The sequence below is a fragment of the Carlito syrichta genome, unplaced genomic scaffold (assembly GCF_000164805.1).
Source record: "Carlito syrichta isolate Samal-C Ts95f unplaced genomic scaffold, Tarsius_syrichta-2.0.1 Scaffold233958, whole genome shotgun sequence".
Classification (NCBI taxonomy): domain Eukaryota; kingdom Metazoa; phylum Chordata; class Mammalia; order Primates; family Tarsiidae; genus Carlito; species Carlito syrichta.
In genome coordinates, this window is record NW_007178054.1 from 172,077 (window position 1) to 182,910 (window position 10,834).

Genomic DNA, 10,834 nt, shown 5'->3' on the forward strand with positions numbered 1-10,834 from the left:
TTTTGTAGCCAAAGTCCTTTATCAGTGCAAGTAGGTTGTTGACAGATTCTCTTGGATTTTCAAGGTATAGGATCATATCATCAGCAGAGAGGGATAACTTGACTTCCTCTTTTCCCATTTGGATACCCCTAATCTCCTTCTCTTGTCTAATTGCTCTAGCTAGTACTTCCAACACAATGTTGAACAAGAGGGGTGAGAGTGGGCAGCCTTGTCTTTTTCTAGTTTTCGGGGGAAATGTTTCCAGTTTCTGTTCATTTAGCAATGTGTTTATCATAGATGGCACTTACTATTTTGAGCTATGAAATTTCTATGCCTAGGTGTTAGATGGTTTTTTTTTTTTTATCAAGAAGACATGCTAGATTTTATCAAAAGTTTTTTCTGCATCTAATGGTATAATCATGTGGTTCTTGCTTTTAAATCTATTGATGTATTTAATTACATTTATGGTCTTGTGAATGTTGAACCAGCTCTGCATCCTGGGGATGAAGCCTACTTGGTCATGGTGGATGACTTCTGAGATGTGTCGTTGGATGCCATTTGCTAGAATCTTGTTGAGGATTTTTGCATCCATGTTCATAAGGGATATTGACCTGTAGTTCTCTTTTTTAATTGGATCTTTACCCAGTTTGGGTATCAGTGTGATGTTAGCTTTGTAAAATGATTTGGGGCAAATTTCATCTCTCTCAATTGCCTGGAATACATTCAATAGGATTGGTATCAGCTCCTCCTTGTACATGTTGTAGAATTCTGATGGAAAGCCATCTGGTCCAGGGCTTTGTTTTTGGTTTTTGGTTTTTGTAGTTAGTTTTCTTATTACAGAGTCAGTTTTCTGGGCTATTATTGATCTGTTTAGTGTCTCAATATCTTCTTGTTTCAACCTTGGGAGGTTGTGTGATGTCAGAAATGCCTCCATTTTATTTAGGTTATCAAGTTTGTTTCCATACAGGTGTGAATAATCTTCTGTATTTCTTCAGGGTCAGCCGTGATTTGAGCTTTTATATTTCTGATTGTGTTTATTTGGGCTTTTTCTCTCTTTTTATTGGTCATTCTGGCTAGAGGTCCATCAATCTTGTTAATTCTTTCAAAGAAACAGCTTTTTCTTTTGTTGATGTTTTCTATGATATTTTTGTCTTCTATATCACATATTTTGGCTCTTACTTTGATGATCTGGATCCTTCTGCTAAAGTTAGGGTTTTGTGGTCTTGCCTTTCTAGCTCCCTTAGGTGATTTGTTAGTCTGTTAACTTGTGATCTTCCCATTTTCTTTTCTTTTTTTTGAGTTGGAGTCTCACTCCATCACCCAGGCTGGATGCAGTGACACACTCACAGTCACCCAGGTGTGGGCTCCAGCGATCCTTCTGCCTCAACCTCCCAAGTAGCCTGAACTACAGGTGCATGCTACCATGCCTGGCTAAATTTTTTTTATTTATTGTAGAGACGAGGTCTCACCAAGTTGCCTGGGCTGGTCTTGAACCCATGGGCTCAGGTAATTCACTCACCTATGCCTCCCAAAGTTCTGGGAATACAGGGTGAGTCACCGAGCCTAGCCCTATTTCCTTGATGTGTGTTTGTAAAGATATAAATTCCCCTCTTAGAATTGTTTTCATGCTATCCCAGAGGTTTTGGTAAGATGTTTCTTCATTTTCATTTGTTTCCGGGAATCTTTTAATTTCTGTTTTGACTTTGGCATTGACCCAGTAGCAGTAGTTCACCATCATGCTATTTAGTGTCCATGTATTTGTGAGTTTTGGGAAATTTTGTTGGTATTGCCATTTGTTTTTATTCCACTGTGGTCTGAGAAGGTGCATGGCAATATTTCAAGCTTACAGAATTTGTTTATGCTGGATTGATGACCAAGGATGTGATTGACCTTGGAGTACATTCCAGGTGGTAGTGAGTAGAATGTATAGTCTGTGGTTGTTGGGTGGTATATTCTGTAGGTATCTATTAAGTCCATTTGATCAAGTATCAGGTTGAGGTTCTGTATCTTCTTGTTGTTCTTCTGTCTCAATGATTTATTTTGGGCTGTTAGTGGGGTATTCAAGTCCCCTGCTATAATAATGTTAGAGTCAATATCTTTTTTATTTTAATTAGTAGTTGCTTTATAAATGCTGATCCTCTTGTGTGGATGGATATTTCTCGTTGATTGATTAAAACTTTCATCATTGTGTAGTGTCCTTTAATATCTTTTAAATTTTTGATAGCTTAAAGGTTGTTTTGTCTGATGTTAAGATAGAGACTCCTGCCTTCTTTTGTGATCCATTTGCCTGGGAACTCATTTTCCATCCTCTAACTTTGAGTCTGTCTGTATCCCTTGTGGTGAGATGAGTTTCCTGGATGCAGCAAATCATTGGGTCATTGTTTCTTATCCAGTTTTCCATTCTGTGTCTTTTCAGTGGGGCATTTAGTCCACTCACATTCAGGCTGATTATTGAAATGTGATGGTTTATCCCTGTCATGAGGCACTTATAAAGTTTTTTCTTGTTTGTTTGTTTTAATTTAACTTTTGGGTTGACGTATGTGTGTTTTACAAGTTTGCAATCACAATGTATTCTCTGTTGATTCTGTGCTCTGCTGTTCTCTGGGAAGTGTGTGGTCATTCCGCACACTTAATACCTTTTTAAGAATCTCCTGTAGAGCTGGTCTGAAAGATGCATAATCTCTTAGGGATTCAATGTCTGGAAAGGATTTTAATTCTCCATTGCTGATAAAGCTGAGCTTGGCTGGGTAGGAAATTCTTGGTTGAAATTGTCTATCTTTGAAGACTTTGAATATTGGACTCCAGTTCCTTCTTGCTTGTAGTGTTTCTGCTGATAGGTCTGCTACTATTCTGATTGGTTTTCCTCAGTAGGTAGTCTGACCTTTCTCTTTTGCTACCTTTAGGATTTTTTCTTTTGTGCCTACTTTGTGTAAGTGAATTACTATGTGTCTAGGTGTTGGTCTTCTCATTTGATGTCTTGTGGGGTTTCTCTGTATCTCTTGTGTTTGGTTGGTCACATTTCTGTTGAGATGGGGAAAGTTTTCTTGGATAACCTCTTGAAATACTTGCTCCAAGGTGCTTTTCATTTCCATTTCTTATTCTGGGATAACAATCAGGTATAGGTTCAGCCTCCTGATATAATCACATATCTCTTGGGGGCTTTGTTCTTTCTTTCTGAGTTTTCTTTTTATATTTTTTATTGATCAGGTTAATTTCATGTTCTGGTCTTCAAGTTCTGAGATTCTTTCTTCTGCTTGATTAGTTCTGCTTTCCATGCTTGTCATCTTGTTATTTATTTCTTGGAGGATTTTGTATGGCCAAAATCTCTGTTACAAGTTCTTTCAGTGTTGCACTTTGTCTTTCTTGAGCCTTATTCACTATTTCCATCCATTCATTAATCCATGTCATATCCTGGGCCAATTGTTGGTGACTTCCATTGTTCGGGCTCTGAGGTCTGATTTTTCAGGTGTTTTCTCTGTTACATTTGAGATTACCTGTGGTCTTCTATTGGTTTTTCCTCATTTGTGACAGATCTCTTTCTTTTCTCTTTAGTTTCATTATTCAGTGCCAGTGGAAGAGGCTTTCACTTCTGATATTTGCTCAGTCCTCTATTCTTCCCTGATCTGGACTCTGGATTTGTTCTATTCTGAAACAGGACTATAGGTGAGAAGTTTTGCTGTCTCTTGTAGTTTTTAGAGTGAAATAAGGTACAGGATGGAGAGCTGGGATTTAGAACCTACATGCAAATCACAATATTCATTGATTGTGGTATGGGTTCCCTGAGATCAACTCCCCACCACTACCCTATATGACAATGTAATGGGTATGTGTGTGTACCCCCAGAGTCCAAGATATAATAACAGGAATGAGGAGAACAAAGAAAAGTAGAATAAATAAGATGGACAAGAATTTTAAAAAGATAAAAATTTAGAAAGCACAGAACAATGAAAGCAGAAACCAAAGCAAAAAAACAGTTGAACATACAGACACACACACACACACACACCAAAACAAACTGGAATACCAACAAAACAAAACAAAAAACAACAACAAAAAAAACCCAGGAAAACCAAACAAACACACACATACCTAGCACAAAATAAATGGAAAGAATGGGGAAAAAAACAAAGAAAAAGATACAAATTCAGTTTGATCTCTCACACAAAAATTCACACACACATTAAACTAAAATTAAGAGAAGAACAAAAAAACCCACAAAAAGAAAACCAGAAAAATGAACACTCAATCATTCACATACACACATGAACAGAAAGCAAAAAACAAAAGAAGAAAGAGAAAAAAAGAGTGAGGGATGTAGATCAAACCCTCACATACACATTCATGCACAAAGGACAAATATTTTAAAAATTAGAAAAACTAACAAGCAAATAGGCTAAAAATTTTTAAAAATTAAAAAAAACCTGCCCTCTTGTGGCAAGTTCTGTATTGTTCCTCACATGTTTCTCTACTGTCTCCTGCAGAGCTTCTGCCTCATTCACTATCTCCCCAGTGTCTGGACCAGGGAAGGAGGAGGGGCATTAGGTGTGGGTGGGGCTGCAGTCTTCCCTTCCACTCTCGTATGGTCAGAAGAATTCCCTCCAGTGGGGAGGTGTGGGATTGTTTCTTCCTCAGGTACTTGTGGGGAGTGTCCCAGTCAGGCTTATCCTGGAGTAGAGTCCTCTTATTGTGGCTGACATCCAAGCCCCACCTGGGTTTGTCCCTCTCAGTCATGCCCTATCTGTGTGGATCTGTCATTCAGAGGATTACTGGGAAGGAGGGGGTTGGGTCAGCTCTGGACTCACCACTGATCTCTTTGGAAGTCTGCCTTTCCTTTTCTGGCCACATCCTTTGTCCCACCACTGAATCAGGATAGGGGGTGGGATGCCCAAGACTCAGCACTCATCCTGTCCCTCTGAAGTTTGTGCTTTCAGGATATTCCCCCTGGGTCACATTCAACCCCTGACTAGTTGGCCAGGCAGTCACAGATCAAGTCTGTTGCTCCATGGTGAGAAAATCAGAGCACTTTCCTGCCCTGTTTTCAAGATGGTAGCAGGGTACCTCTTTCATCTTCTCCAGTGGAGCTCTGCCTCTGGGCTGCCTCTGCAGTCCTCGCTGCCAGTGTCTGGCCAGGCACTGCAGTGGTGAGGCAGAGCTTGGAGATGGCAGTCTCCCCGTGCAGCTTCTTCTCAGGAAAACTTTTGTCAGTTTAAAAATAAAAAATAAAATGGTACTCAGTTTCTGTGACTTGGGAAACACTTGGGACCAAGCAGAGCTGCTGCAGCACCAGCTGCTTCACCAGAAGAGCCCTGGCCACTTGCTCACGAGCCTCCACTTAGTCAGTCTCTCCCAGCATCTTCTTCCCAGGAAGGGTTTTATTGATTTTTTTTTTTAATGGTGCTTGGATTCTGCATCTCAGGGATCACCAGGGTCTCAATTGCCCGGAATACATTCAATAGGGTATCAGCTCTTCCTTGTACATATTGTAGAATTCTGATGGAATGCCTCATTACTTCCAGCTTTGCCCTGAGCAACTTAAAAATGTTTAATAACCAAAAAAGAGAACTACAGGCCTGCAAAAATTCTCAACTAGATTCTAGCAAATTGGATCCAATAGCACATCTCAAAAATCACCCACCATGACCAAGTAGGCTTCATCCCTGGGATGCAGGGTTGATTCAACATCCACAAAAGCATACATGTAATTAAATATATCAACAGATGTAAAAATAAGAATTGCATGATTATATCATTAAATGCAAACAAATTTTTTGGTAAAATCCAGTATCCCTTCTTGATAAAAACCCTTGAACACAAAATCAAATGAAAAGCACAATCCTATTCACAATAGCTGCAGAAAAAGAAAAGAAAGATCACAGCATCTTCCTAACCAGAGATGTGAAAGACCTTTACAATGAAAACCACAAAACACTGCTCAAAGAAATCCAAGAAAACAAACAAATGAGAAACTATTCCATGCTCATGGATAGGAAGAATCAACATTGCTAAGATGTCCATTCTACCCAAGGCAATCTACACATTCAACATAATACCCATTAAGTTACCAACATAACTCTCTGACCTGGAAATGACAATACAGACATTCATATGGAAACATAAACATCCACGAATAGCCAAAACAATCCTCAGCAAAAGAAACAAAGTGGGAGGAATCACACATCCAGACTTTAAACTTTACTATAAGGCAACAATAATCAAAACAGCCTGGTATTGGTACAAGAACAGGATATGAACCAACGGAACAGGATAGAGATTCCAGAAGCAAAACCTCAATTCCTCAACCACCTCATCTTCCACAAAGCCTCCACCAACAACCACTGGAGAGAGGAGAACCTATTCAGTAAATGGTTCTGGGAAACTGGCTGACCACATGCAGAAGATTGAAACAGAACCATTACCCGTCACCATACATAAAAATCAACTCTAAATGGATCAAAAACCTAAATGTAAAACTTCAAGCTATAAGAATCTTAGAAAACACAAGAGACTCCCTTACATAAATCAGAGTAGGCAAACAATTCCTGATCAAAACCCCAAATGTCCATGCCATAAGAGATAAGATAGACAAATGAGACCTCATCAAACTGACAACCTTCTGCAAAGCAAAAGAAACCATCAAGAGAGTAGGGAGACAGACCACAGAATGAGAAAAATATATGTGCCAACTATATATCTGACAAAAGCCTAACATCCAGGATCTACAAAAAACTCAAATGTGCTGAAAGGAAAAAAACAAACAGCCCCATTAAAAAGTGGGCAAAAGACATGAATACACACTTCTCAAAAGAAGATATACGGGCAGCCAACAGACACAAGACAAAGTGTTCAGCCTCACTAATCATCACAGAAATGAAAATCAAAACCACACTGAGATACCACCTAACCCCAGTAAGAATGGCCATCATTAATAAAACAAAAAACAGCAGATGTTGGTGAGGATGCAGAGAAAAGGAAATGTTTGTGGGACTGCAAACTAGTTCAATCTCTAGTGTGGTGATTTCGAAATCTAGTGTGGTGGTTTCTAAAAGAACTAGAAATTGACCTTCCATATGACCCAGCAATCCCCCTACTGGGAATATACCTAGAGGAACCCAAATCATTTTACGAAAAAAAAAAAAAAAAAAAAACCTGCACATGAAAGCTTATTGCAACACTATTCAAAATAGCAAAAACACGGAATCAGCTGTTCTGCCCACAGAAACTGGATTGGACTTTTTTTTTTAATGTGGTATATATACACTATGGAATATTATGCAGCCATAGAGAAGGACAAACATATGGATTTTGTAGCAACTTGGATGTATTTAGAGTCAATAATACTCAGGGATCTATCATAGAAACAAAGAACAGGGTACCACATGTTCTCCCTCATAAGTGGACCCTAAATCTTTACCATAATATGATAAGAAAGGGATTGGCAATAGCAGGGGATACTGTTGGGGTGGGGGTCAGGACACAACCTCAATAAGGGTACGTGATCTCAAATCAGGCAAAGTGGGGACCAAAGTGAGGCCCGAACTTTACCTGTATGATGTCCACTTGTATACCTAATTCGGAATTATACCACACATCTTTAAAATAAAATATAATTTTTTTAAAAAGAAACAAATGAAAAACTAAAACAGAACTTAGGATAGTAGGTATAGAAAGAACTTAACAACATAATAAAAACATAATAAGTCATGTATGGCAAACTCACAGCTTACATCATACTGAATGTGGAAAAGTCTTTTCTCTAAGAACTGGAACAAGATAAGGATGTCCACTTTTACCACTCCTATTCCAAATAGTACCGTTAGTTCTCACCAGAGCACTGAGGCAAGAGAAGGAAATAAAAGGCATCAAAACTGGAAAAGAGGAAGTAAAAATTTGTCCTCTTTTCAGCTGACATGATCTTATATAAAGACACTAAAGACTTTACCAAAAAAAAAAAAAAAAAAACCTGGTATCATTTATCTTAAAACTGATAAATGAATTTAGTAAAGTTGCAGGATACAGAATTAACGTACAAAAATTGGTAGTTTTTCTATACACCAGTAATATACTAGCTGAAAAGAAATCAAACAACCTGATTTACAACACATACAAAAAATATATACCTAGGAATAAATTTAACAAAGGAGATGAAAGACCTCTATAAGAAAAATAACAAAACACTAATGAAAGAAAATGAAAAGGACACAAATATATGGAAAAATATTCTATGCTCATGGAATGGAAGAATTAATATTGTTAAAATGACTATTCTACCTAAAGTAATCTGCAGATTCAATGCAATCTCTATCAAAATATCATTGATGTTGTTCATAGAAAATTCTATAGAAGAAAAGTTCTAAAATTTGTTTGGAGCCATAAAAAAGCTTGAATAGCCAAAGCAATACTGAGCAAAAAGAACAAAGCTGGAGGCACCACACTAGTTGACTTCAAAATATACTACAGAGTTATAGTAACCAAAAGAGTATGGTATTAGTATAGAAACAGACACATTGACCAATGTAGCAGCATAGAGAACTTAGAAATACATTCACATTTTTATAGCCAGTTAATTTTTGACAAAGGCACCAAAAACATGCATTGGGGAAAGAATACCCTCATCAATAAATGGTACTGGGAACACTGCAAATTTATATGCAGAGGAATGAAACTGGATCCCCACCTCATTATATACAAAATATCAGCTCAAAATGGATTAAAAATTTAAACGTAAGACCTGAAACTATTAGGTTGATACATAACTTCATAGCGTTTGTGTTTGGCATGGCTACACTGTGGTGCTGGGAGTTTATCATTTGTCATTTGGAGTGACAATGTTGTGCTAGTGAATATGCCTTGCATTTTGCCGATTTGAAGAAACTGAGTGCCACTTGTGGACTAAAGAAGATGGTGTGTCACGTGGAAAAAAAAACAAACAAGTCCGACATATTCTTCTGTTTGAGTTTAACAGAGAAGTAAAGGTAGTAGAGATGGTTTGAAACATTTGTGCCATGTATAGGGAGAATGTCATCAGGAAAAGCATGACAAGAAAATGACTTTATCATTCCAAAGAGGGCCACTTTGACCTGAGTGATTCTCCACGTTCAGGAAGACCACTGGGCTTAGATGAAGACCATTTAAACTGGGAGTTCACAATCCTCAGGCTGAGGACCCTACTGGTCAGTGAACTGTGAGGAACCAGGGAGCACAGCAGGAGGTGAGCAGTGGATGAGTGGAGCTTCATCTCCTGTCAGAGCAGCAGTGACATTAGATTCTCATAGGCGCATGAACCCTATTGTGAGCTATGCATGTGAGGGATCTAGATTGCATGCTCCTTATGGAAATCTAATGCCAGATGATCCGAAGAGAAGCTGAGGTGGTGATTAGTGATGAGATTTGACTATGCATTCCACCCCACTCCCTCATTCATGGAAAATTGTTCCTGATGCCAAAAAAGTTGGGGACCGCTAGTTTAAATGCTTTAATCCATGATGCTCCATGCCAGTCAATACAAGAATTGACAAATGTGATAAACTGTGACCAGTCAACCATGGTGCAACAATTGCATTCTGTGGCAAGAGGAAGCACTACAAATGTATGCATCAACCCAATATAAAACCACTGAATAAAACATGGGGGAACTATTCCAGGACATTGGTCTAGACTTTAAAAGTACAGGCAACAAACACCGAAATTGACAAATGGGACTATACTAAACTAAAAAACTTTTGCACAGCAATGGAAACTATCAACAGAGTGAAGAGAGAACCTATTGAATGGAAGAAAATATTTGCCAGCTATTCATGAGACAGGGGCTTAATATCCAAATGTAAAAGGAACACAAATGATTCAACATCAAAAAACAAACAATCCATTAAGAGGTGGGCAAAGGATCTGAATAGAAATTTCTTAAAAGAAGACATACAAATTCGATCTGTGGATGAGAATGGGATGCAGTGAGCAGGCGGGGCAATCACATCCTGAGCTCTAGACTTGTGGGGTAGGAAGAGACAAGGCATGGATGCAGTCTTACTTGGGCTGCAACTCCAAAACACATTCTCCAACTTTGTTTTATACGTAATAAACTTGTATTTGATTCTTGATCTCTAAGTCTATTTCTATTTTTTTAATCAACTTCCCTTTTAGATCAACCTAAGTCTATTTCTAATTGGCAAAACCATTTTTGATAAAAGAATATGATTGGTCCCTTGGAATCCTCAGTATTGAAGATACTTTAGGGAATGTTGGATTCCATGAAATGAATAGCCATCAAAAAATAAGAAATGTATATGCAGAAGAATGAAACTGGATTATAGATTAAAAGTTATATGTATAATAATCTAGAATGGAATTGGATTACATATTAAAACATATATAATCTATCCATCTATCTTCATTGTTGTCCTTTATTCTCTACACCAGAAAAGGTAACATAATTTATCCAGCAACTGTAGTCAAAAACCTTCAGGTCTTCCTTGGTTTCCTTCTTTCTTTCATTAAACATGAGACTCCTGTTCATTTTTCCTTCCCAGTGTTTGCTCTATTCCTATGGGACCCACCTAAATTCAAGCTCTTGTATCTGTAGCTTTAATTACTGCTGTGCCCTTCTAGTTACCTTCTTTGCTTCCAACCCTCTTTCTACATTGTAGCAAAATTTGTAAAATAAATCTGGTAAACCGGGCTCGATGGTTCAGCCTGTAATCCAGCGCCTTTGGGAGGCTGAGGTGAGTGGATTGCATGAGCCCGCAGGTTCGAGACCCACCTGGGCAACTTGGTGAGACACCCCCATCTCTACAATAAATAAAAAAATCAGCCGGGCGTGGTAGCGCATGCCTGTAATCCCGGCTACTCGGAAGGCTGAGGT